Source organism: Crocodylus siamensis, chromosome 15 (assembly GCF_052110815.1).
Source record: "Crocodylus siamensis isolate JL-2025a chromosome 15, ASM5211081v1, whole genome shotgun sequence".
Taxonomy (NCBI): Eukaryota; Metazoa; Chordata; order Crocodylia; family Crocodylidae; genus Crocodylus; species Crocodylus siamensis.
The window spans coordinates 46197797-46221910 of NC_143409.1; the positions used below are offsets into that span (position 1 = coordinate 46197797).

Genomic DNA, 24114 nt, shown 5'->3' on the forward strand with positions numbered 1-24114 from the left:
GGGACCTTTTTACAGTATAGACTGATTTTTTTCTACCATTCTGGAAGACCTAAAAAGGTCTGGGAGACCCTTGAATGCGTGGCAGTGAAGCCAAGGGAAGTGACATTGGTCAATATAACTCTGGAGAAGTAGAGGAGCCACTGATAAACAGGCAGACCCATGTCTGAGGCAGTGCACTGTGGGATAGCAATGGGAAGCCTGCCAGAGCTATATAATTAATCTAAAATAGTGATGCACCCACATGGACATCATTCTGCCATAATGCATTCCAAAATAGACAATAGAGACGTGATGCTTCAAGGTGGATTAGTTAGACTAGGATAAAATGCCAGATTACTTAAAAACAGCTGAGTATGAACGCAAGGCCGTTTATGTCATAAGAACAAAAGCTGTACCTGAAAATCTTTCTTGTTTATTCAAGGCCTTTGGGACTGAAAGGCAATGAGAAAAAAAGAACATTTAAAAAAGATCTCATTAAAAAAAAAAATGAGAGGGATCCTCCCCTCTTCTCCCATACCTCACGAACTTTCATCAGCTCTTATAGTCTACAGTTTTGATACAAGTGAGTTAAATCACTGTGATTTTGACTGTGAATGAAGCAGGGTTAAAGTTAGAGAAGCTCTGCTGCACTTGCACCACTGTACCATGCAGAAGTAGCAGTTGCATTGTAACAGCCTGTATCAGTACCCTTTGATAATAAATGCAATAGTTATGTCTCCCTATACCCTGAGCTGAGAGAGGTAGTTAGTCTGAAGTCAGTCAGAAGACAGGGGAGATGTGATCCTTTATAGACTAAGTAAATAAGGTAGATGTGTAGATCACAAGCTTTCATGAACCCAGGTTTAGCTCATCAGATGCTGTGAAAGGAGGTGCAGAAAACAGAGTGAGAGAGAGAAACTGGAGTACAAAAGAAAAGGGAGGGGGCAGAGAGAGAGAAAGAGGAGGAGAGAGAGAGCGGGAGGCAGTGCTAGGAAAGAAAAGCAAACAGGCAGTAAATTCATAGGAACAAAGTGGGCCATAAAAGCTAATCCAGGTAATGGAATAAGAATCCATAGTGCCTGTTTAAACCATATTTAATGCAGCCCAGTTTGTGGATGATTTCTTAGTCTGCACTTTCTTGTTCAATCTGGTTTTTAAAGTGGGTTGGGTTTTTTTTTGCCTGAGAACAGCAGCCCTGTGGTCAGCGATGGGGTTTCCGGGGAGGTTGAAATGTTCTGACCCAGGTTTTTGTCGCTTTCTTCAGCTGATGTAAGATTGTGGTTCATTCATTCTTACACATAGAGACCGCCCCATCTGTCCCAGGCAAACTGCAGGAGTCCCGGCACAAACAGCAATGCTTGTAGCACAGTCTAGTTGCTTGGTGTTGATTTTAATCAGTAAATATGTCTGAGTAAAAGCCACAACCAATTCTAAAGACAAGGAAATCATGTATATCAGCCAATGAGAAAACACGGGTAGTCAGTATTATGTATTTGCATAGGTCTTTAAAGATAATTCTGTTTTGATGTTTAGATGTTACCATACATTTGGCTGAAAAAAAGAAAATTTCCTAGAGGCAAGTTTTGTAAGATGGTTGACTTATTGCAGAATATCTTCATTAAATGAAAGGGTTTCTAGTGGAATACCACAGGGTTCAACATTAGGCCAAGTGGTATTCAACAAGTTCAATAATGACCTGGAAGGAAATACGCCAACATTTCTGACAAATTTTGCAGCCGCTTTGTAGATTGGAGGCATGGGACCTAATGAGGAAGCCAGGAGAGTTGTACTGAATCACTTGGTCAGATGGGCCCATTCCAAAAGTATGTATTTTCGTTTAGACAAATGCAAGACCCTACATAGACAACGAAGGCCAGATGTTCAGGGATACATAGGGAATGTGCAGGCTGCAGCATATGCAGACATACTGCTCTGCTCTGTGCATGCTGTCTGCTGGACAAGAAGCAGGGTAGTCATGTCTGCAGGGTGCTGTGCCTGGGCTAGTTAGCATTGCTTCTCAGTGGTGCAAAATTGACCTGTCCCTACTGCCTGCCCCTTCCTATCTGGGGGTTTCCCCCTCTGCTTCTGTCTGGCAGTGCAGTTCCCCTTTTCTTCACCTTAGCTGCTGCCTTTATCCCTGGTGATGCCCATCTGCCCCCTCCTTCCCCAGCTCCCTCCTGTTCGACCTAACTGGAAAATCCTGCCCATCCCTTCTCTCTAATCCACCCAGTTCTCCCCTCCTTTAGCATCTCAGGGGACACATCAGACAACAACGGAGGGCAGAGCAAAGCCAACAGCTTCAGCCCATGTCATGGAGCATCCTCAGATCACTCTAGTCCACTAGGCAGCTGCAGAGCTGCTCATTTCCCTGCGCTGTAGTTTTTGAAGCTTTATTTCAGCTCTGCTGACATCAGCTTGAGAGCCAGAGACTCCAGGTAATGGAGAGAGACCTGGGGAAAAGTGCTAGAGACAGGAAGGACAGTGATTCTCTGGACACAACAGCCCCAGGAGCCTCAGCCCTTGTCACCCTTGGGAAGCTGCTCCTTTGCTGTTAATGCACCTTTGGGAGGGATTGGAGCAACTGGAACAGTAGTGAGGCCATTGCCCTCACTGGCTCCAAACAGGATCTGGCTCATGTGCGAAACGGGAAAGGATAATTCAGGCTGAGGAAATGGGATGGCAGGGGGACCGCAGCCGTGCCTTGATGGGGCTTCTGTTTTGTCTTCCTGAAATAGAGTGAAAATCCATCCGTGATGGAGGGGAGAGGCAGCATGGAGGGTGACAGATTTAACCATCTCTATGCAAGTAGGGAAAGAACAGAGAGGGGGAAGGGTAGAGACATGCAGGACAGTGGGAGTTTTCTTCAGTTTAAAAAAAGTACTTCTGTCCCTTCGCAAAAAACCCCCCATAGGGTTGCTTGAATTCAAAAGCATGAGGGGAAATTCCCTGCTATTGGAGTGCAGACAGGGATGTGTTTGCTGTGTTGGATACAGCAGAGCTCAGGGCACATGAGCTGGATGGAGTTTTAAGGCTGCTTGCACATATAGTTTCAAAGCGTAGTGGTTCCTTTTTTCTCCTGAGTCACCCAGCCAACTCCATTGCAGGACTGAAGCAACTTTTCTGGTGCTAAATTTAGTCACTGAACTCTGTCACCGAGGTCTGTGGCCACCTGCAGTGGGAGGTCTTCAATATTCAGCGATCGCAACGTCTCAAGCAGTCTTTTTCAGCACAACGATGTTATAAGGTTACATTGGTCAGGAACTCATAACAGCATTCAGAATAATGGTTTTTCAGAAATACCCATCGAAGAGTCTAGTTTCAGGTGTCAGTGTTAGCACGATGCCTGTGATGGCCAACACCAAAGAAATTAATAAGCAATAAATGTGTGCTTCTTGGAATTTTTGTCTAACTTGAAGCTTGTATTTTTGTAACTCGCAAATGTAACTTGTAACTGTCTGTGGACCGGACCAGGCCTCAAAGACAAAGCCATAGCTGTGAAATTAGCAGACCTAATAGTTCTTTTTCGCTCAGGATTTAGCCTTGATAAAAAATGGATTCAGCTGCCCAGCTTATCCAGTACATTTCAAGAAAGGCCATCTCAAAAAAGCAGAGTCAGAGAGTTTGAAGGGGCTGGATTTAGGCGGGGTAATGTTAATTTCAAACCTGAAGATGCTGTGTTGCAATTTGCTTACTGAATAAACCCAGACTTGGGTAGTAACTTATTATAATGATTTCTAACACCTTTTAACCCCAAAGGATACCAGCTATAAAGTAACATTAAGAATGGCTATGTAACTAAAAATTAGCATAATTAGGATATAAAAGAACACACGCGTCAAATAACCCTCAGGAAGGACGGAGCAGAAGGGTCATTGCTGTCCCATACCCCACAGGTCTCTCTTACGCCCTGTGAGAGCGAGGACCAGATCCTGAGTGAGGGGCCTCCACCAGTTCTCCTTCGGGCAGCCCAGTTCAGAGACATCGGACTTCGCTAATTCAACTTGACATGCATCTTCTAACCAAAGGACTATTCATAAGTTACTAACCAAGTGGGAACTCTTGGTTAACTTCTTTATCTGTTTTATTATCACTGCCAATTTTAATCTGTATTGTTATGTGTTGTCTATTAGCTTAACCTTTTTATTAACTATTATATATGCAAACTATATCTTTTGTTATCATAAGTAAAATTCATTCCTTTTTGGATGTGAAATTTATCATTTCTTTCCTTTCCAGCATCACCTTCTTGATCCCAAACCAAAAAACCCAGTAACTAATGAAGTTGCAGTGATCAGTCAGTCTGCAACTAAATCGATATACTCACAGTGCCCAGCTGGCCTGTGACAGATAGTCTTCAAATTTTGTCTTTTAGAGTAGCTAAACTGTGGCAGAGGCCTGTGGCTAACGCTGAAACAAACTGCTACTTCCAACCAAATCCTCAAGCTGGAAGCATAATCTTGTCTGGTAGGTTTTTACTTAAGCCAGCAAAGGAGCCAGCGCATTCAAACCATTAAAGGTGATATACAAAAGGAAACAAAGTTTTTGGTGTTAGCTTTACTTAAATAAAAAAACGATTAGTGTTGTCATGTCATACTTCCATATGTAATTAGTATTATTAATAACTACCTATGGCCAGATGCAGACAAGCAGGCATAAGCAGTTTGTGGTGCCGTAAACTGCATGTGTTGCACTTTAAACTGTGCACCACGCTGCTAATTTGCATCACTGGGACAAAATTTGCTACTGGGATTTCCCTGAAAAAAGTGACACAAACTATGCCAAAGTGCTGCTGCTGGGACACACGTGGAGATGGAGAGCAGGGAGCCCAGGGCTGCCTGCTCACGTGTCTCTGCATGCTGCAAAGCCCCCATGCTCAGGCATCCTGCTCCCCAGCCAGCCTCTCTGGCTAGCTAAGGCACAGTATGCCTTGAGACAGAGCCCCTGCACTGAGGCATGGGGAGACAGGGGAACAGCCCGCCCAGGGCTACTTGCTCCTCAGTCTTGAGGCATACTGTGCCCCAGCCAGCTGCACAGCTGGGGCACCATGTGCCTCTAGATGGGTGCTCCATGTGCCTCAGCACAGAAGCCCTGCAGTGGAGACCTTGTGCTGAGGTACACCAAGACAGGGAAGAGATAGAGATAGGGTTGCCTGCCCCAGCCAGCCCCCCTGCTACATGTGGAACGGTGGGACAATGTGTCCCCCTGCAAACCGCATGAGTGGGGGCATGCACTGCAGCACAAAGTTGCTGCAAACTCATGCCCCTGCTTGTGTGGACGTGTCTGAGAGTCTCCTCCTCTCTCGCTCACATATGTCGTGTTTTTAGCTTGTAAAGGTGGCTTGGAGCTCTAGACAGTAACAATTCAAATACCAGTGGGAAAAAATCTAGTCCACAGCATGCAGTACATGTCATACACATGTCCTATAGGGCTACCTGTAATTAGGATTTCCTGATTAGATTTTTCAGAAATTTTCCCCTTTTATTATTTTCCTTCTCTAAACCAGCTGTTACCCTATTTGTGTGGGGATTATCTGCTGTACCCTACTTCTGGTTATAAAAGACCCACCTTTATCTTTAGTCAAATTCATAGCATTATTGTATATTAATGTTTTCCACTCTGCAAAAATGGTAGTAGTTCGTGGATTCATATATTGTAAGGGGCTGGAAGGGACCTTGCAGATCATCAGGTTCAGCTCCCCAGCTCTAGGCAGTTCAATAGTGGTGGAATGATGTTGTAGCTGGGATGATCCAGGAGGTATGTGAGAGGCAAAGGAGTTATCTTCAGTTGGGAGTTATTTGTTATTGGGAGTTAACTTCTCAGAAGTTGTCTTTTATTGATTTGAATGCAGTAAGTGTTACAACAACTGAGCAGTCATATAGAAAGCCTCTCCTCCAGCGTTATAAGACCAAGAAGAAAAAATTGGTTGAGCCTAGCAGAGAAGGCACCAAAGCTACCAATGGAACTGCAGAACTCAGAAGTGCTCCCAGGCCCTTGGACCATCTACAGGTAGTGAGATTTCATTTCAGAAATATCAGCAACTAAAAGATATTTTTTTGAGTTGAAGACCTTAAGGAACCACATGGGATTCTATTTCCAGCCATTAGTTGTTCAAGTGATCTGGTGATAAGACAATTTACTTCTCATTTTCCATAACTGTAAGGTGGGGACAGTGGTGCTGAGCTTTTTGTCTCTCCTGATGAAAAGAACTATATAAGAACTAGGCATCACCATCACCACTATCATCATCATCATCATCTCTTCTTAATGTTTTCTATAGCATCCACAGTGTAATTCATATACACTTAATTGAGGAGGGAGGAGATATTTATTCCTCCAATGTAAAGATTTTTTTTATTGCTTTTTCGTCTTAATATCCACCGAAATCCAAACCCCTGGAGAAAAAAGATCACTTTGTTCAGAATGTAATACTGCTCTGTCAATGGTGAGTTGAAAAAGCTCCCAATATGTATTGTGATTTATCATCTAGCCAGTCCTCCAACAACACTAGGGAACTTGAATTATGTACATCTGATGCTTCAGGAAGTAAATGCAAGGAAGTTTTATGTAAGAGGACAATCTCAGAACCTCTTAGCCTGCCCTTAAGCTTCCTACAGAAGCAAAAGATGCAATTATTTTCTTTTGTATGGGTAACCTTTAAGCAGTCTTTTGCTAATGAGATACTGACCTCCACTAGTAAAAATGATTAAAAGAATAACACACAATGGAGCGTGTAGCCAATGTCACTGCTGACTTTTTTCACATGAGTAAAGCACAGACACTGAACAATGCCAGAAGGTACAACTAATACAAATGGCCTGATTTTCAGAAGGGGAGGCATTCTATTTGCTACCGGGCTCAGTCAGTACTGAAATCCCTAGCAGTTTTTGAAATTCAGCGAGACTTGGCTTACTAATGGCCTACATGTCTTTTGTAAAGGGGTTGGGCCATATTTTTCCCCAATGGAGATGTGGCTAGTTCAGCTGCCCCCTTATGGGGGAGGCCACCAGCTCTTAGAACCTGGAAAGCTGACCCAGGAATTTCATTGGTTTCCTTTTTTTTTTTTTAATGGCAATATTTAAAAACATGATGGACATTTTTTTATATACTACATTGGAGAGAGCCTGAGAGCACCTGTTTTTTCCCCAAGAGCAGGCTATCCCATTCCCAAATCAGATGTGATCTTCCTGATGGAGCAAGTCTAGGTCCTGGATCTCCAGGGCTTTGAGACAAGGGACAATGTGAGAGGCCACTGCACTGATGAGTGCCAGAAACAGTCCTCATAAGCATCTTCAATTTTGTCTCATTGGATCCAAGTCAGGATTTTCTGTTCTTGGGGTTCCCCTTTGCCCCCAGTGCAGTCAATGGCTCCTGTCTGGATTCTCTCCCTGTCCCAGTGGGTGATGGGGTGGTGAGTGAATATCCTCAACAGGAAGGTCCTGAGCATGTGGAACTGCCCAGGATCATACTAGGAAGAGATGTGTCCCAGAGCCCTCTGATGAGAAAAAGATGCAGGGAACAACATGGGCCAGAGAGATGGATGAGGAACCAGGCAAAGAAGAAGCAGGGTAAATCATTCACCCCAGAGGAGGATTAAAGGAATCCACTGATATGACAATCCTGCAGAGAATCCCCAGAGAAGCAAAGCCCTATAAACCTCCCAAAAAAAGATGTATAGGTCCAGCTCAACCTTTACAAAGCACTGGAGACTCCATACTGGGGAGAAGCATTATAAATGCACTGAGTGCACGAAGAGATTCACTCAGTGCACAAACCTGATGCAGCTCCAGAAAATCCACATGGGGAAGAAACCCTGTGACTGCCTGGACTGTGGGAAGAGCTTCAGGGACAGATCACATCTTATTGTGAACTCTACACACCTGCCCCAAGTGCAGGAAGAAGTTTGGTCAGAGCTTGGCTGGGCTGGAGTATGTATCCTGCAAGGACATTTTTTTTATAAGGAAATTTTTTCATGTCCAAGGTCAAATCAGCCCGATCAAGTCCAAATCCATGAGTCATTCAAGAACCACATGTGGCCCTACTACCGGCAAGCATCCTCCACCCCTGCCTAGGGCTTCAGGTGCTTCCAAATCCTTTGGCAGACATCCTATGTGCAGGCCCAAACCCGGAGGCTTGGGGTCCAGATGCCCCCGACTTTCATTCACCCTCAGCCGTATGGCTGCAGGAGCAAGCTAGGGAGGGGTCTCCCATTTCTATAAAGTCAGCATGCAGCTGAGATCCTCCCACTGGCCAGTGGTGGGAAGTTAACTATGGGGCTCTCATAGGGAGTTGTGTCTGCAAGCACACATGGGTGCAACCCTGCACTACACAGTGCCATTTTAATTGCATTACTTCAGTCAAGGTATTTCTCCTGCCACCATTGTGGTCTTGGTATTTCCCCTGTCAAGGACATACAATAATTCTTAGACTGCTGAGCAAAATCCTCTTCCTCGAACAGAGTGGGGTACAGCCTGGGCCTGAAATCTGGCTCCCAAGTTCTGCTCATAGTGACTTCTCAAGATGTTCTGCAAATTATCTCTTTACTCCCACTCATAGCTTTTCTGCTGCTCTCCTAACTCCAGCACTAGCTCAGATTATATGACTTCTAATTAGAACCTAGTCATGTCTTAGTTGCTAAAATAGCTACCTACATGAGAGGTGGCAGGTTCAGGGAGGCAAAGCCAGGTTTCAGTATGTGCCACCCATGCCTCTGGGCCAGGTCCCATGCTTCAGGGAACACTTAGCATAGGAAAGAATTTTTTTCCAGTGTCAAAATTTAAAACAGGACTAAAATGTATTGTATTCAATACTAATTTTCCTACAGACCCCGCCTCTGTGTCATGCGTTTGTGTCGGTAACATTTAAAATAAAAGCGTATGTGTTCAGGGAGAAAAGAGTAAGACAATCCATTTTACAGTCTCCAGCAACAGAAAAGAATGTGTTTCACTATAGCTTCCATAATCCATTCCTCAGCCCCTGTCATATGATTTTTCTCATGGGGTTGTTTTCGCACAGGACGCTGTGTTTGCTAATAGTGACCTTGGTGTTCTGTTGGAAATACACCATCCTGCGAAGGACAAGTAAAGTCTCTCAGTGGGATGGCAATAGCCAACACACTGGGCAAGGAGCTACCTCATGCAGGGGAAGCAGCGTGACCACGTAGGCGAGTTCCCCAGGGTAATTGTCTCTGATATGTCCTCCATAGGAGGTCTATATTGAGCAGATTCTTTTTGGTATTGGTTGGTGGAACCGGAGCGTGCTCCATCCACTCCACGCATTGCCCTGGTATTCAGTGCTTCCAGGACCGGTGCAAAAAAACAGAAAAAAAAAAAAAAAACCTCATAAGGAGACTCAAGGATGGGTTGTGTTCCTGAAATCATGCCCCTCTCTGGGATTCAGGCACTTGGCTCATGTCTCCAGTGCCTTTGCCCAGTCAGCCCACAGCCCTCTTCTAAAGGCAGGCACCAACACTGCTTATTTCAGAAATCAAGCTGGGGCGGTCTTCTGTATTACTATTGCTGTTGGTTTTGTTTATAGTATTGTTGATATTGATTATTATTATGCGCCCCTTTTGTTCTTTTATTATCTTTTAATGTATTTATATTGCTATGAGTTAGTTGTTAGTAATTATTATTATTAATTAGTTTTATTAGTATTCAGTGATAGTCAAAATAGTAATTCCTTTATTGTATAGTGAAGTTTAATTTATTGTGGTTAGGGTTAGGTTTAGGCTTAGGGTTACCATTAGGATTAAGGTCAAGCTTCATTTAGGGTGCGTCTATATGAGATACTTAATGCACAGTAGCCTAATAACACTGCGCAGTAGCACATCACAACACTAACAGTGCTAATACATTACTGTGCAGTATTATTAAGCTACTACGCAGTAGTGTCACAAAAAAGGTGTTCGCCAGCACTACTGCACAGTAACTCTAGTTACTGTGCATTTAGTCAGTACATCATTAAGCAAGTAGTAAAGGAAATGTGCAGTAACTACGGCACATTAATGAATGTGTAGACACAACCTTAGTGTAGTTCATGTTAGAGTTAGGTTTAGGTTTAGGCTTTTTCTGTAGTAAAAAATTCAAGCAAAAATGAAGAGCTGGTATTTTATGAGGCATATGTTTCTCTAAGAAGGGGTGCCTTGAGTCTAAAAAGATTAAAAACCATGGTAGTAGGTGTGTTTCAAGAGAAAAATAGAGGACATAAAGGTGTCTGGTTTCGTATCAATAGAGGACAGAGGACAACTGGACTGTCCTCTATGATGGCCACCCTACATCCATGATCCCACAGCCATTGGGAGAGGCCAGTGATTGATAGGTGGCTCTTGGAAAGTCGGAGATGAAAGTTAGGCAGTGTCCTGCAACTGTCCATTGGCAGCTGAGGGACAGCAAGCCCCAACGAGGGGCAGGCTCCTGGCTGTGATACCTATTTAATATAGATCTAGTCACTCTAGAACAAGTCCATTTTTATTCATGTAACAGGGTAAACCTGGCAAATTACCAGACATGACGGGTGAATTTGACCACAGTGGATTTCAAACATCTATGCGTGATAATGGCTCTTGCAGGCAGTAGTTTTCCTTCAAAACCAGCCTCAAATCAAGGAGTCCATGGCTGCCCACCCTCTGTCACATCAGCAGTCATGGGCCATGGAGCACTGCAGGGACCACTAGAGTGGGGATGTCTACTCATGACCCAACTGGGAGGATTGGTTTGGAGGCACTCTTACTGGGCTGGGGGGGTGGGTGGATGAAGAAGCAGCTGGGCATGCATGCAAAAGCTGTGGGAGCCAGTTCAAGCTCTGACTACAGGGGAACAGGAGCATAGAAATTGCTAGACTGGATCAACTTGTCCAGTGGTCTTTCCTGCCCAAGTGCAGGGGGGCTGGACCTGATGGTCTGTAAGGTCCCTTCCAGCCCCTAACAACTATGACACTATGAAACTCTGTCTCTTGACCCTAGTAGTGAGTGTCTGGAATCAGACGTTGCAGAGAAAGGTGGAAAAAAAGACATACAAGATGCTTTGCCCCTGTTGGACACCCAGCAGAGAGCCATGGTCCATACATCTAAGGGGGAAGCAATGGACCCAGAAGACTCTGTGGTAGTTTTTTGTTTTTTTGTACAAGGTTTATTGTGCTTATTTTGTTCAGTAAAAGAAAAAGTTGTTTTATTCCACCAAGTTTGTTTTCTAGTCATATTTACTACAGTATTCACTAAATACTTGCTTTTATAAACACTACATACTTTATCAGACCGATCATTCTAAGCCCTATAGCAATAGTTAGCATTATTTTTAAACAGGAAAGTCATTTTAAAGGTGGTCTTTAGATACAAATGTGTAAAGATAAATTAAGTTAATCTTTTAAGAAAATGAGAATTTAAAAACTGCTTTCAAAACAGTTCAAGAGTCTGTATGACTCGTTTTGGTCTTAGAAAAAGATGGCTGGCAGGAAAGCTGTCTACAATTTGATGACTGGATTTGGTTCTCCTTGAAACCAAAGAAATCTTTATTAAGAACTGAAATTGTTAAACTTGCGCATTGGACAGGAAGATAAAAGACTGCTTTAAAATTTTCACATAATCAACTCATTTATCATAAAAATGCACAGTACTTCTAAAAATATCACAACTGTCAGTTTGATTATTGATAACTCAGGAGAAGTCTAATGCTAAAAGCATTAGACCATCAGTACTGTATTTTCTTAAGGGTCATTTTTAATTGCAAATAGAATCAAAGGATGATACAAAAAGTTTCTTCTCCCTAAAGGGATTTTCAGATGCAAGCACTGGCATAATAAGGGATCTTCTCCGATATGAGCATCACAGTATGCCAATAAATCAGCTGCAGCCTTGGGTATCTTTATCCTGTCCATATATACTTCTATTTTTATTGCTCCACAGCTTTCCTTGCTTGAGATATACTGGTTGTGCTGTTAGATACCAACTCCTTCATTCTGTTCCCTGCAACCCATCTTGCAACCCACCCCCACCTCAAGCCCATCACCCCCATGTCCCTGCCCGCCCAGTAAGAGTGCCTCCAAACCAATCCTCCCAGTTGGGTCATGAGTAGACATCCCCACTCTAGTGGTCCCTGCAGTGCTCCATGGCCCATGACTGCTGATGTGACAGAGGGTGGGCAGCCATGGACTCCTTGATTTGAGGCTGGTTTTGAAGGAAAACTACTGCCTGCAAGAGCCATTATCACGCATAGATGTTTGAAATCCACTGTGGTCAAATTCACCCGTCACGTCTGGTAATTTGCCAGGTTTACTCTGTTACATGAGTAAAAATGGGCAGATGAGCTGGGGTTGGTGACTGGTGGCTAATGGCTAGGGGACAGCCAGCCAGGTAATAACTCAGGGCAATGAATTTGCCACAGAAAAACTCCCAACTCTGAGCATGTTTTGATATTTTTATTATAACCATTGGCAGCGAAACAGAACATGGTAAAATGCGAGATTTAATAGTAATAGCTGGTGCCTTGCATGAAGGGTTGAAATATGAAGGGATTTTTCACAAATATTCAGTAATTAGCAAGAAAAAGGAAGGTATCTTAGAGACTTTATCATTAGAGAATGAAGATGACCAGGGGATTTTTTCTCTGTACCCAAGGATTAGATAAAACTATAAAATTGGTCAAAATTTTGTAATGAAAGGAGAAGGAATTTTTTTTTTTAGAAATTCATATGAATATATGTTAAACGATTTTAAAAGTCCTTGTTCCCATTTCTGCCTTTTGCTATTGACCCAGGCAGGAGGGAGGCCTTGGGGCAGGCAATAGATCTGGAAGAAAGTTCTTCAAAAGTTGCTCCTTGGACAGAGTGACTTCCCTGTGACCGGTGTGAGGAGCAGAGAGTCCATAACCATGCTGCTCATGTGCCCTCACAATGTCAGGGAGTATCACCTGCAGTTTCTTGGACTCTGTTCTTTTAGAGCCTCATACAGATCCACTGAAATACATGTAAAAATGCCATATTGACCTCAGCACAGGCTATTTTAGCAGTTAATTTAGAAAAATCTCTGAACACTGAGACAATATTGAAATTGCAGACACCATTGATTATGCTTTCCTGGTGATCTTCTACATCCTGCTTAAAATAACCACATTAACAATGCTAAACCTGCCGTTTCACCTACCTTACCAGTCCAAAATAATATAAAGGATTTCTGTCAGTGTTGAACCTGTATTATCCAGAGAGATGGTGGAAGCTCCTGTGGCAGGCCAGGGGCAGGCCAGGGGCAGGCAGGTTCTCCCATGGCAGGCAGGAGCTCCTGCGCTGGGCCACCCGACTCACTGTGCCCGGCCACCTTCTAGGCTCTAAGTGTTCCCCTGGGGGTGCCTCACATCCAGCCGAGCCCCTTCCTGGAGCACACCTGCAAAGCTGGGGGTAATGCCGCCACCACCACCCAGGGTCTGGACTGATCTTAGCCCTGTGCCCCCTGGGAAACACAGGCCTAGTAGTTCTTCAGGGTACTTGACCCACTGCAAGAACTTGGGGTGCTTCCCTTAGTATGAAGCACAAATCAAGGTCTTCCTTAGTCAGCTGAACCAAGGGGACCCCCAGGCATAATCTAGACCCTCTCCCAATTTGTCTCCCACGCTATGCACATAGGAGAACTTTATTGATTACAGGGAGTATGTTTGGAATAGGGTACAGGGTAAAGTAATATCCAAGGAGGGCAGAGGGAACTACACCAGCACAATAAAAATGGCTAGACTGCTTATTTAGAGAAAAGCTGTCTTCTGTCTTGTCTGCAATGTCAACACTATGACACCCTCTTTAAAGAAAACATCCCCCATGCTGGCAGCTGAGCCAAGAAGGAGCTCTCTGGGGCATGGGGGGGGGCGACAGAGTGCTGGGGAAACCAGAGATAAAGAAGATCCAGGGTCTCAAAGCCAGAGGCTTGCCCCTTGGGATCTACTCCAGGGGTGGCTGCGGGGGCCCTTGGAGAGAAGGAGATGGAATAAGGCTTCTTTTTGGGGATTCTTGAGGAAGAGATTCTCCCTCAAAAGCAGTGGGATCTGTGACACCAGGTCTCACCTCCATGATCCCTGACCTGTGTTTCCACAGCACATTTCCTTCCAGGGCAAAAGCTCTTCTAGACAGAGGTGGGTTTTTGACCCTCAGAAAACTGCTGTTCAAGCCTGCCCACAATAGTAGGACTGAAGAAGTGAAATGTGGATGGAGAATATGAGGCCAGAGCATTCTGCAAAAGGCTATATCACAGTATCATAGCACAAGGCTGTAATATCACTCTCAATCCCCTGCCCTGTCCAGGCACATCTCACATCACATAATGAAATCATGAAGAGAAGAAGCAGTGACCTCCTACCTCCAGAGGAACACATGGACGGCTGGGCTCATGTGCCTAGGATTCTCCTGTACGGGCAGAGGCTCTGAACACAGGGGTATGCATGGCACATGAGCTGCATCTCAGAAACCCCAGGCACAACACCGTGCATTTCATACACTGACCTTTGCTTCTGCCTCTGTATGTCCACCTGGAAGGAAAAGGAACCACCACTTTCATCTTGTATTCAGCAAGGGGTCATGCCCAGTTGTCTGGGGTTGTGTTACCCTGAAGAGGGACTCTTCTGCAGAGTCCCCGTCTGTCCCCTATCACACAAGACTACAACCTTGAAATTTCATTAGGACCATTTGCACATGTTCTCCTAGCAATCCTTTATGCCCCAGGCATTCAAAATGACTGAGATAATTAATCTGCATCCCCAGAAGAGAAAATTCCCTTTTTCTTCAATCTTCTTTCTTCAAATATTTCTGAGGCCAAGGAGCTCTCTTACCGTAATGTCAATGTGGTGAGCACAGCTCCCAGCTCCACTGTGATGATCCTTTCAAGGACAATGTTGTTATCCAAAAAAACCCGGGAAGTCTTTAACAAGCTTGGAAATGCCATGCTCCCAAGAGACTCTCAAAAATGCCACCTTGAGATTAAGGGAGTTCATATTAAAATTAACTCGGCAAGCAGCATGGAGCAGACTGCATTCACTAGATAAGAAAGAGTAGAATAATACTGACAATGAGTCAGGCAAATACTTTTCCGTCACACTGAGAGAGGATCAATCATCAGTGTCCCCAAAAAGGCAGCCACTACTTACCAAGGCATAGGGCTCACATGCTCTTAATTCTCTGTAAAGATTTTATGTTTCCTCCAGGTTTTACTCTTCCTAATTTTCCTTCCCTTGGTTCTCTCTAGGGTACCTGTCCAGCTGACAGGTCCAGACAAGGAATTGGCTGTGGTCTGATACCCTGGGGTGGGAACCTACCATGAACCCCCTGCTCTGCAGCTCTGCCTATACTTCTCCTACCTACACTGCCATTCTGGACCTTGCTGCCTTTGCTTTTCTTTGTGGTGTCAGGGCAGGGTAGTAGGTCTGTAGAGGTTGTGAAGACCCCACCCCTGGGAGCCAAGTATCTCCATAGTTTGCTGTCCACCTGCTTCTCAGGGATACACACACCTTTCTCTCTTCTCTCTGCTGATGAACAAATGGTGGATCACAAGTTCCTGCCTCCATGCATTTCTGCCCCTGCTACCTGCCACTCTCCATAGATACCCAGACTCTTAACTTCCTACTGCCTGAGCTGTGTCATCACAGCACGTTTCTTTCCAGGGGCAAAGACTCTTGTGAGGGGGAGCAATTGTTTGTCTCAAAGAACATGAGTCTTCAAATTTAGTCACAATGTTCTTGGTGCTACTTACGCCCTCATTCCTCCAGGTAAGAGCCAATCTACACGTGGAAGTAAGAGAAGAAAGACTTTTGCACCATGATAGCAATGATGACGAACAGAGGAGCAGGATGAAGGCTGGGCTCTTGTGCTAGGATTATCTCCCTGGCCAGGGTCTCTGAAGAACTGGGTGTGTGTGAAGCCTGGGCTCAGCCTCAGAAGCCCCCAGCACAACACCATGAATTTCACACACTTGCCTTTGCTTTTGCCTCTGTATGTCCACATGGAAGAAATAGGAAACAAAAATAATTAGATTTCAGTTCGCAAAGGCACCATACCCAGCTGTCTTGGGCTCTGTTGCACTCTGAACAGGGGGTGCCCCCTTCATGCCTATCACTCTCCTCAGGAGGGTTGCTTGAGGAACCTTTTGGAATAGTTCCCCACCCCATCCCTATTGCCCTAGGCATGAATAAATCATTTCTTATGTGTTTCTTTCTCTATTGACTGAGATCATTAACCTGCATCCTCAGAAGAGCAAACTCCCTCTCTCAAACCTCAGGAATAGTGTTTCAGACTAGCAATATCCCAAAGAGTTTCCTTAAGCCAGAGTTACTGTGCAAAGTTCAGATCCCAACTTCCATTGTGAAGATGCTTTCAAGAACACGGTTGTTTGAAAAAAAATAAGAATGTGCCTGGAAACACCTTGTTTTTAACAGGCTTTCAAGAACTTTGGTATTTTTTAACTTCATGAAATTCATGCTTAAGCTCCTTCAGCAAAAAAAGTAGCCAAGCAAATTAGGGAGAAAGCACTCAATATGTCAGAAGAGCCGGTTGATGCCCACAACTAGAAGCACGCACACACATACATTCATGTTACACTGAGAGGATCAGCCTTTGGAGAGTGACCTTGTTGCCACTTAACCACACACAGGGCATACAATTCACTTCCTCATAATTTTCTGTAAAAATAATTAATCCTCTCCCAGAGTCCATCTTGCTAATTCTTTCCCTCTTTCTCCCCTTCCTCCTCTCTCTATAGGACACTAGTTCAGGTGAAGGCTGAGCCACAAACATTGACCAGCAGCCAATGGGTAGGACCCCCATGACCCCTCTGCCCTGCAGTTCTGCCAAGCCTTGCCCTACACTGGCAGTCCACATCTTTGCTGCTTTCACCTTGCTTCATGGTGTTACTGTTAGGGTGAAACAGCAAATCTGGGGAGGTTGTGGAGACCCCATACCTGGAAGTCAGGGACTGTGCATAGTTAGAGGTCTCCTTCTGCTTGTCAAGGACAAGCAGCCTGTTGTCTCCTTTCTCTCCCCATGAGTGTTTTGCTGATTTTTTACAACATAGGCCACAGCCCGTGTACTAGCCACGGCTGCCTGCCCCCTCCCCACAGACATTTAACCCAAGCTCTCACCTTCATGTCACTTGACCTGTGTTTCCATGGCCTGTTTCCTTCCAGAGGCCGATTTCTGGCTCACATAAAACTGTTCTTCAAACTTGCCCACAAAAGTGGGAGTTAAGGGGAGAAAAGACCTTTTCATTATAACACAGAGAATGAACATGGGACCAGGGGGGTTGCAGAAGGTGGTATCACCGTATCATAACGCGAGGCTGTAATAACACCTCAATCCTGTGAACTTCCCAGCTATGTCTCCCCTCATGCAATTAAATCAATGAGGGAGGAAGCAAATGGCTCTCACTTCCAAAGAAATACATACATGTGCCTGAGTCTCCGCCACAGGCAGGCGCTCTGAACACAGGGGTGTACATGGGGCATGAACTGGGCCTCAAAAACCCCGAGAACAACCCTAAGAATTTCACACACACGTTTTTCCGGGCATACAGGTTTTAGCCGCTCTTGGTCTACAGGTATTCAGAATTCTTGGGAGAGGAGGTATCTTTTATTAGACTAAATAGTTGCAGAAAAAAGTATTAACTTTAAGCTTTTGGGCTCATATACCCTTTCTTAGGCAAAGGAGAATGCACAAATTGTAACATTTCTCCCAGGTAGAAATGAAACTTCATATTGCACAAGAGAATAGAAAGATATTATAGGTTCCCCTGGGTGGAAAAGTTCATTTTATGCAGATTAGGCTCAAACAAGGTTGGAGCAATCTGTTTACCTCCAAGGTGTCTGACAGCAAGCAGGGTGTGGAAACTTTCTTCCTTCGTGGTAAGATGTTTTCTATTGCCCAGGAGAGAGAGTTGATGGGATGTATCTCCTGGCACATACACTCTTTACTTTTGCCTCCATGTGTCTGCATGAAAGGGAAGAGGAGCACAATGACATTCAGATCCCAACCAAGGAGCTATACCCAGTTATCTTAGACTATGTTACGCTATGAGCAGGTGGGAGATGGAGTCCTTTGTTGTCACTAATCACATGAACCTCTACTTAGGGAATTTCATCAGGAGCTTCAACTCTATCCATATAAAGACTTTTAATGTTGAAGTTTGTGTTTTCCCCTTCTCAGTCCAGGTACCATCTGCAGGGGCTGTCCAGCTCTGGGAACTTTTCCAGCGTCTGGATTGGTGCCATCTTGTTCCCGGGCTGGTACAGAGCGGTCAGCCTGGAGCAGGAGAAACCCCCAGCAGGTGTCAGGAGGGAGGGGACTGGAAAGGGGGAGGGCAGTAGTGGACAGTGTGAGATAAATGTATTTCTCCAAGCAGCCCGGCTCCCTGAATCCACCAGGGGCTGCAGTGGGGGCTGTGAAGCTGTGCAGACCTGCAGGGGATGAAAGTCCCCTGAAGGGAGGAGACCAGGGAGGCCCCTGCCAGGGCTGCAGAGTAAAGGAAAGGCTCAAGGGAGCCTGTGAGAAGAGAGGTGCCCAGGACGAGGACAAGATGTGAGACGCCACAGAGGGGGAGCGCAGAAGTATCCCTGGCAAGAAGAGACTCAAAGCTCAAAGCCACTCATCTCCCTGCTGTCAGAGCCAGCCCCACCGAGCCCCGCCCTGGACCCTTGTGAGTGGGTGACAGTCCTGCCCAGGACCACACAGACCTGATTCGGGGCAGCCCCTTGTCTCACTCCTGTATCTCTTACCATGGCTTCCTCCTCGTTATTGTCTCCTGAAACAGGATAATTTGGTGATGGCAACTCTTGATGTCCCCGGCCAGCCACAACTTCTGTGGGATGGAGGAGAGAGCAAAGGCAACGCCAGGGCAGGGAGTAGTGAGTGGCTGCCTGGGACAAAGTCCCATGGATAAATGGACTGCACCACATCACCCCGACACAAAGACATGCACAGGCCAGCCCCCAGAGCACATGTGCATGTACACACACTGGCTACCCCCACAGGCTCACACACACAATTACCGCTAACACCATATGCACATGCATGCACTTGTCACCAGTGCACACGCTGCCCAACAGACACATCTGTGTACACACACTCATTCCCAGGGCACATGTGCAAGCCACAATCCCACCCACATGCTCACATGTGAACCAAATCCACCAGACAGACATACGGCCTGACACACATGGTTAACACTCACCCAGGCCAACAGCAAGCCCTCAGATGCACAGCAAAAGGGTGGGGGGCAGGCATGGTCTTACCATCCTCATCATGTCTTGGAGCTGATGTAAGACTTCCAGATTTGGTTTCTGCTTAAGTAGGGTGGCCTCCTTGTCTTGCAGATCTTTTGCCAGATTATTTTTTTAGAGGTGCTCTTTATACACATTGCAGCCCCGCTCATGCTCAGCAAAAGTGGTGATGTCCTGCAAGAGAATACAGCACAGTGCCCTGAACACAGCAACGTGGCAGCTGAATAAAGGGGGGTTTCTTCATCCCACTTTGGGAATCCCAGGGTGCTGGGGAGCCCCTGCCATCCTCCACATCATCTGCAGAAGCCCCGACTCCCAGGGCCCTGGCGGGCACCTCAGGCTCTGTCCTGTGATGCCCAGAAGGGCTCACGTCAGGCCCTCTTCAATGCAGCCTGTCACAAGCGGGGACCTGGGGCACGTTACATCCTAGGTGCTGGTCCAAGGCCACATGCGTCTCCTGCTCCCAGCACATGCCTGGGGAACAAAACTGCCAGGCTTCATCCCTGGCCCTGCCATTCACTCCCTGGTTGTTCTCACATAAGTCCTTCCCACAGCTTTGTTGCAGTTTCTCCATCTATAAAACACAGCCAAAGCCACCCAGCAGGTTCGAGTGCTGGGAGATGCCCAGATGCTGCAAGCAGAGGAGTTCTAGCTTGGCCTCTCATGGCTCTTGAGCAGCCATGGACTCTTCTGTCTTTTAGTGCAAGCATTTCAGGCTATTCAGCCAGCTCAGGGCACAGGGGAGTATAGGACAGGGACCACAACGTGCCCAGATAAGACAGCTGATGGCAACAGATCCATCTCTGCTAGCGCCTCACAGCCAATTACCTACTGCCTGCACCTGGGCTCTTGTCCTCCAAACATGTCCTCTGGAGGGATCCAGACCCTGGGGGCTCTGTGTCTTGCCTTGGGCCGGGCAGGTGGCGGTGTGCCGTGTCCAGCCATGCGGCTTGTCTCCACCTGTTGGAGCTGAACTTGACAGCAGTTTAGCAGAAGCCATCCTGGGACTGCAAGGGGGTCACAGGGGCAAAGTTGCTGGGCCAGGGCAGTGGGGGTCTTGGGGTGCAAAGGAGCTTTGGTATTGGGTTGATCTTGACCAGCAATTCTCAATCAGAAGGTGACGAGATCCTTAGCACTGTTACAGATCACACCTATGTGAGGCACAAAACAAGCCCTGAGATTTCAAATAGGAATCCAGGTGTCAAAGAATGGCTCTGTTTTCTCTAGTCAAAATATGAGTGAAAACTATGAGCTGGCATTTTCCAGGGGTGTCTTGAGTGTAATGAGGGGGCATATTGTGTGTAAAAAGGTTGACAGCCACAGATCTGGGCTGAGAAAGGCAGTTACCTGTGTTTGAAGACAGGCAGAAGGCAGGGGAGAGATGCACCTTACAGCCTAACTCAGGGTTGCTCAGCCCCTGGCCAATGGACCACATCCAGCTCATGAAGCCAAGTCAGCCACCCTGTGGGGTCTCCACAGATTTGAAAATTTAATGGATGGGAAGTGGTGGCAGCATTAATTGCCATGACTCTCAGAGCCCACAACAATTAATGTTGCTACTGTTTCCCCAATAATAAATGTTTGGGCTTGTGAGGTGCCCACATAATAGTGTAAATGAAGTGGGGGTGACTGGGGCACAAGCTCTGGGTGCTGACCCTGGGGCAGGGAGTGGCAACTAGAAGCAGCTGTGTTGCCACCCCATGGGCTGCTGCACCCCAGATGATCAGGGCTCGTTTTAAACGCACCAGATCTGACGTCATGTGCAGTTCCAGATCTGATGCATGGCCTTGGGCTTGGCACATGGGTCCAGATTTGATGCATGTGGTCTGACCGGGTGTGTGGTGTTGGACACTCCCCCCTTCGCCCCTCTCTGCCCTGCCACCCCTTTGCACGGCTCCTTGCCCAGACCCTCCTTGGAAGTTCAGGGTTTGCAGCCAGATGTGGAGCAGCTGGCCAAGGCTGCTCTGCATTAGTCCTTTGGCAGGACTGAGTTGGAGGCAATTGACCCCACCACCTTCAGTGCCCTGCCATCAAGGGGGAGCTGCCAGGGGGCCATTCTGCAAGGAGTGTCATCTCCAGCGGGAACACAGCTCATTGATTGTTCCCTCTGGGGGAAGGGGCCCTCCTCACCACCAGTGATAAATAGTAAGGGGTGGAGTTGGGGGTGACTGGAGGGGAATGGACGGAGGACCTGACACGAAGATCAGTCACCCCCAGGAGGGCACCACAGCCCCTGGTCACCCAGTGCCAGGGCCTTCCTATTGCCCGGTGGCCTTGTCAATCCCCGCGTGGCCCAAACTCCCATTGCCTGGGAGCGCAGGGCGCTTCGCACATTTCTCACGGCTGGAGGCAGACAGAGCCCAGGGGTCTGTGCTGCCCTGGCCCCCAGGCCACAGTGGGGATGCTCAGAGCAGGAGCCGTCCCCTCCCCTCTCAGCGGCACTGGTGTGGGGCGGGCATGGGACTAGCCAGAGCCATGGTCTGAGCGCCCCTGCACACTTGCAAGGCTGGCTTCGCCTGCGGGCCTGCTCCCTTCCCTTCTCCCCGAGTGGGCAGGACCCCGGGACCCGCCACACAGCCCACCCTGCCCCTGCCCGTCCCGAGTGAACAGTACGCCTCCAGTCCTGTGATGTATTTGGTAGCTCTGCTGGTCTGAGACAAAAACCAATGCAAAACTCTAAAACTCTTGGTTCAGAGATGATACCTCTCATTAGACCAACTGGGAAATCGCAAAACAAAAAAACGATCTTTTTCTGCAAGCTTTCGAGCACACAGGCACCTTTGGGACAGGACCGGGGCAGATTAACGCACCAACCCATGGGGCGCAGGCCCAGGGGCCTCTGCCAGTTAGGGCCCCCTGGGGTGCCAGGGGAAGCACAGCCCATGCGGGCATCCTGGCTGCAGGCATCTGGGGCCAGGCCTCCTCCTCTCTGGCTGGGCCAGGGCCAGGGCCAGGGGTGGATGTGGGGCTTTTTGTGGGCAGAGGCAGCTTCCCCAGGTGGTTTGCGGCCAGGAGGCCCCGTGGGCAGCTCGGCTACCTGCCGCTTGCAGGCGGCCACTGGCTCCAGCACTGTTAGAACAGGCCGGGACGGGGCGGGCCAGTCCCACCCCATCAAGCTTGGTGAAGGGGGGTGGGCAGGTGGGGGTGGCGTGGAGCCTGTGCCTCCCCCCAGGCCGGCCCTGGCCCCAGCCCCAGCCTGCAGCGCCAGGGACCACAGCCCTGGCTGTACGACATGCACCGCACGGAGAAGAGGCACTGGGCCAGGCCACGGCAGGGGCCACCTTCATCTCGGAGGTGCTTGTGCCCCCTGGCTAGCCGGTGGGCCCAGCCACAGCCCCCGGGCAGGGGCAGAGCAACCTCCCCTCGCCTGCTGGGCGGCCTTCAATTTTCTGTTTTCCTGGGGCTCCAATAACTCTTACTCTGCCACTATTGGGCTGGGTAGGAAGGAGCTAAGCTGGCTGCGGGGTGAAGAAGGGAAGGAAGCGCCTGGCCCCGCAGCCCTCGCTCAGCAAAGGCCCTGATGAGGGGCTGGAGCCAGGGAGAAGGGCGGGAGGGAGGGACGGCGTTCTTGCCCTTCCATCGGCGGGGAGGAGGAGTCCTCCAGAGGCAACTGCGACCCCAAGTGGCCACTGCTTTTCCCTTTGGGCTCCAGGACGCTTCTGGGAGACCGGGTGGGAAGATTTCCACGTGCCAGGCCAGCGCCCTTTTCCAGAGTGGAACCAAGCAAGGGTGCGAAGCGGGTGCTGCCATGCGCCTGCTGCCCGCCTGAAGCCTTGGTGGTGTGAACAGGCCCAGGAGACCCAGTCGTACCTTGGTGCTTCGGGGAAGGCGAAACGCTCTGCAACTGGGGAGACGCTCTGGGAGGCCCTGGCCCTTGCGCCACGCCCGTCTCGCCCCGTGGCTCTGACCGCTCTCCTTGAAGCAGCTCCACCCGAAGGGGAGGCTCCAGGTGGCTCCCAGGGCTGCCCGAGTCCAAGGCTGGGCCCGCGCTGCTTGGCTCATTTGGGTTCTTCTCCACGAAGGTGCAGCCCAGACACACTTGGGTGTTTCAGGCACTCAGAAGAGCAAGGAGAGGAAGTCTCTCCACATCTGCCCCTGCTCCTCTCATGAAGCTGCAGCTGGAGAAGTGGGTGGGGGGGAAGAGGAGGGGGTTTCAGGACAAAACCTTCCTGGAGACACTCCCATGTTCTTGTACTCAGTAAAGATACTTCAGTGTTGCTCCTCCAGCCCCTATTTCCCATCTTTCCCCTGGGACTGAGAGATGCCTCATCAGAAGTGAAGGGAGTTAAATCAGGTCTCAGTTTTGTTCGTTGCTGAGTTTTTTCTATTTATTCCCTAGGGCACGGCCCTACCACACGGACTTTGGTTTCCCTTCTCCCCACTACCTGGATTTTCTTTGCAGTGATCCAGGAAAGGCAAACTCTTTTGTCTCTTGGCTGCCTGGGAATATTAAATCTTACTGTGACTTTCTCTGGGGCAATGGAAAGGACTAGGGGCAGCTGACAGGATCTGATTTTCCACCTGTCATTATTTCCAAGGCCTTTTTCATCAGTGACTGGCTGGTAGAAGGCTTGTTAGTATTAAAAACCAATAAACTATTTTGCAGGTTCATTCAGTGCCAAGTCTTTCCTCTTCATTCCTGTGGTTATAGCAGTTGCAATTCAGAACGCCCCCCAGAAGTCATACAGGGTTTTCAGGAGCGAGCCAAGAAGGGGCAGGGAGCTCATCACTCTCACTGCGGGTATGCTGAAGACAAACAGCCCAGACCCTCGGTGTTGGATTCCACCTCCTCCCCTCTACTTCCCACCATCTTTGCTGGACCTGCTCTGACACGGAGAAGCTCCTTGCCAAGCGAGGAACATCTGGGTTTCAGTGTGCTGATTGTGCCTCAGCATTTAGG

General features: G+C 47.7%; 1 long non-coding RNA gene and 1 pseudogene across 1 annotated transcript; both read right to left on the reverse strand.

Annotated features, from left to right (window-relative positions):
* Nucleotides 1-11629: 11629 nt before the first annotated feature.
* Nucleotides 11630-11930, reverse strand: LOC149852540 (guanine nucleotide-binding protein G(I)/G(S)/G(O) subunit gamma-4 pseudogene; annotated as a pseudogene).
* A 506-nt stretch (nucleotides 11931-12436) lies between these two features.
* Nucleotides 12437-20557, reverse strand: LOC149852541 (uncharacterized). The gene is made up of 5 exons (XR_016439468.1): nucleotides 20043-20557; nucleotides 19227-19388; nucleotides 18711-18793; nucleotides 14781-17925; nucleotides 12437-14480 (listed from the first exon to the last, which is right to left on the reverse strand). It is a non-coding gene; the product is annotated as an uncharacterized LOC149852541 (long non-coding RNA).
* Between the last annotated feature and the right edge of the window lie 3557 nt (nucleotides 20558-24114).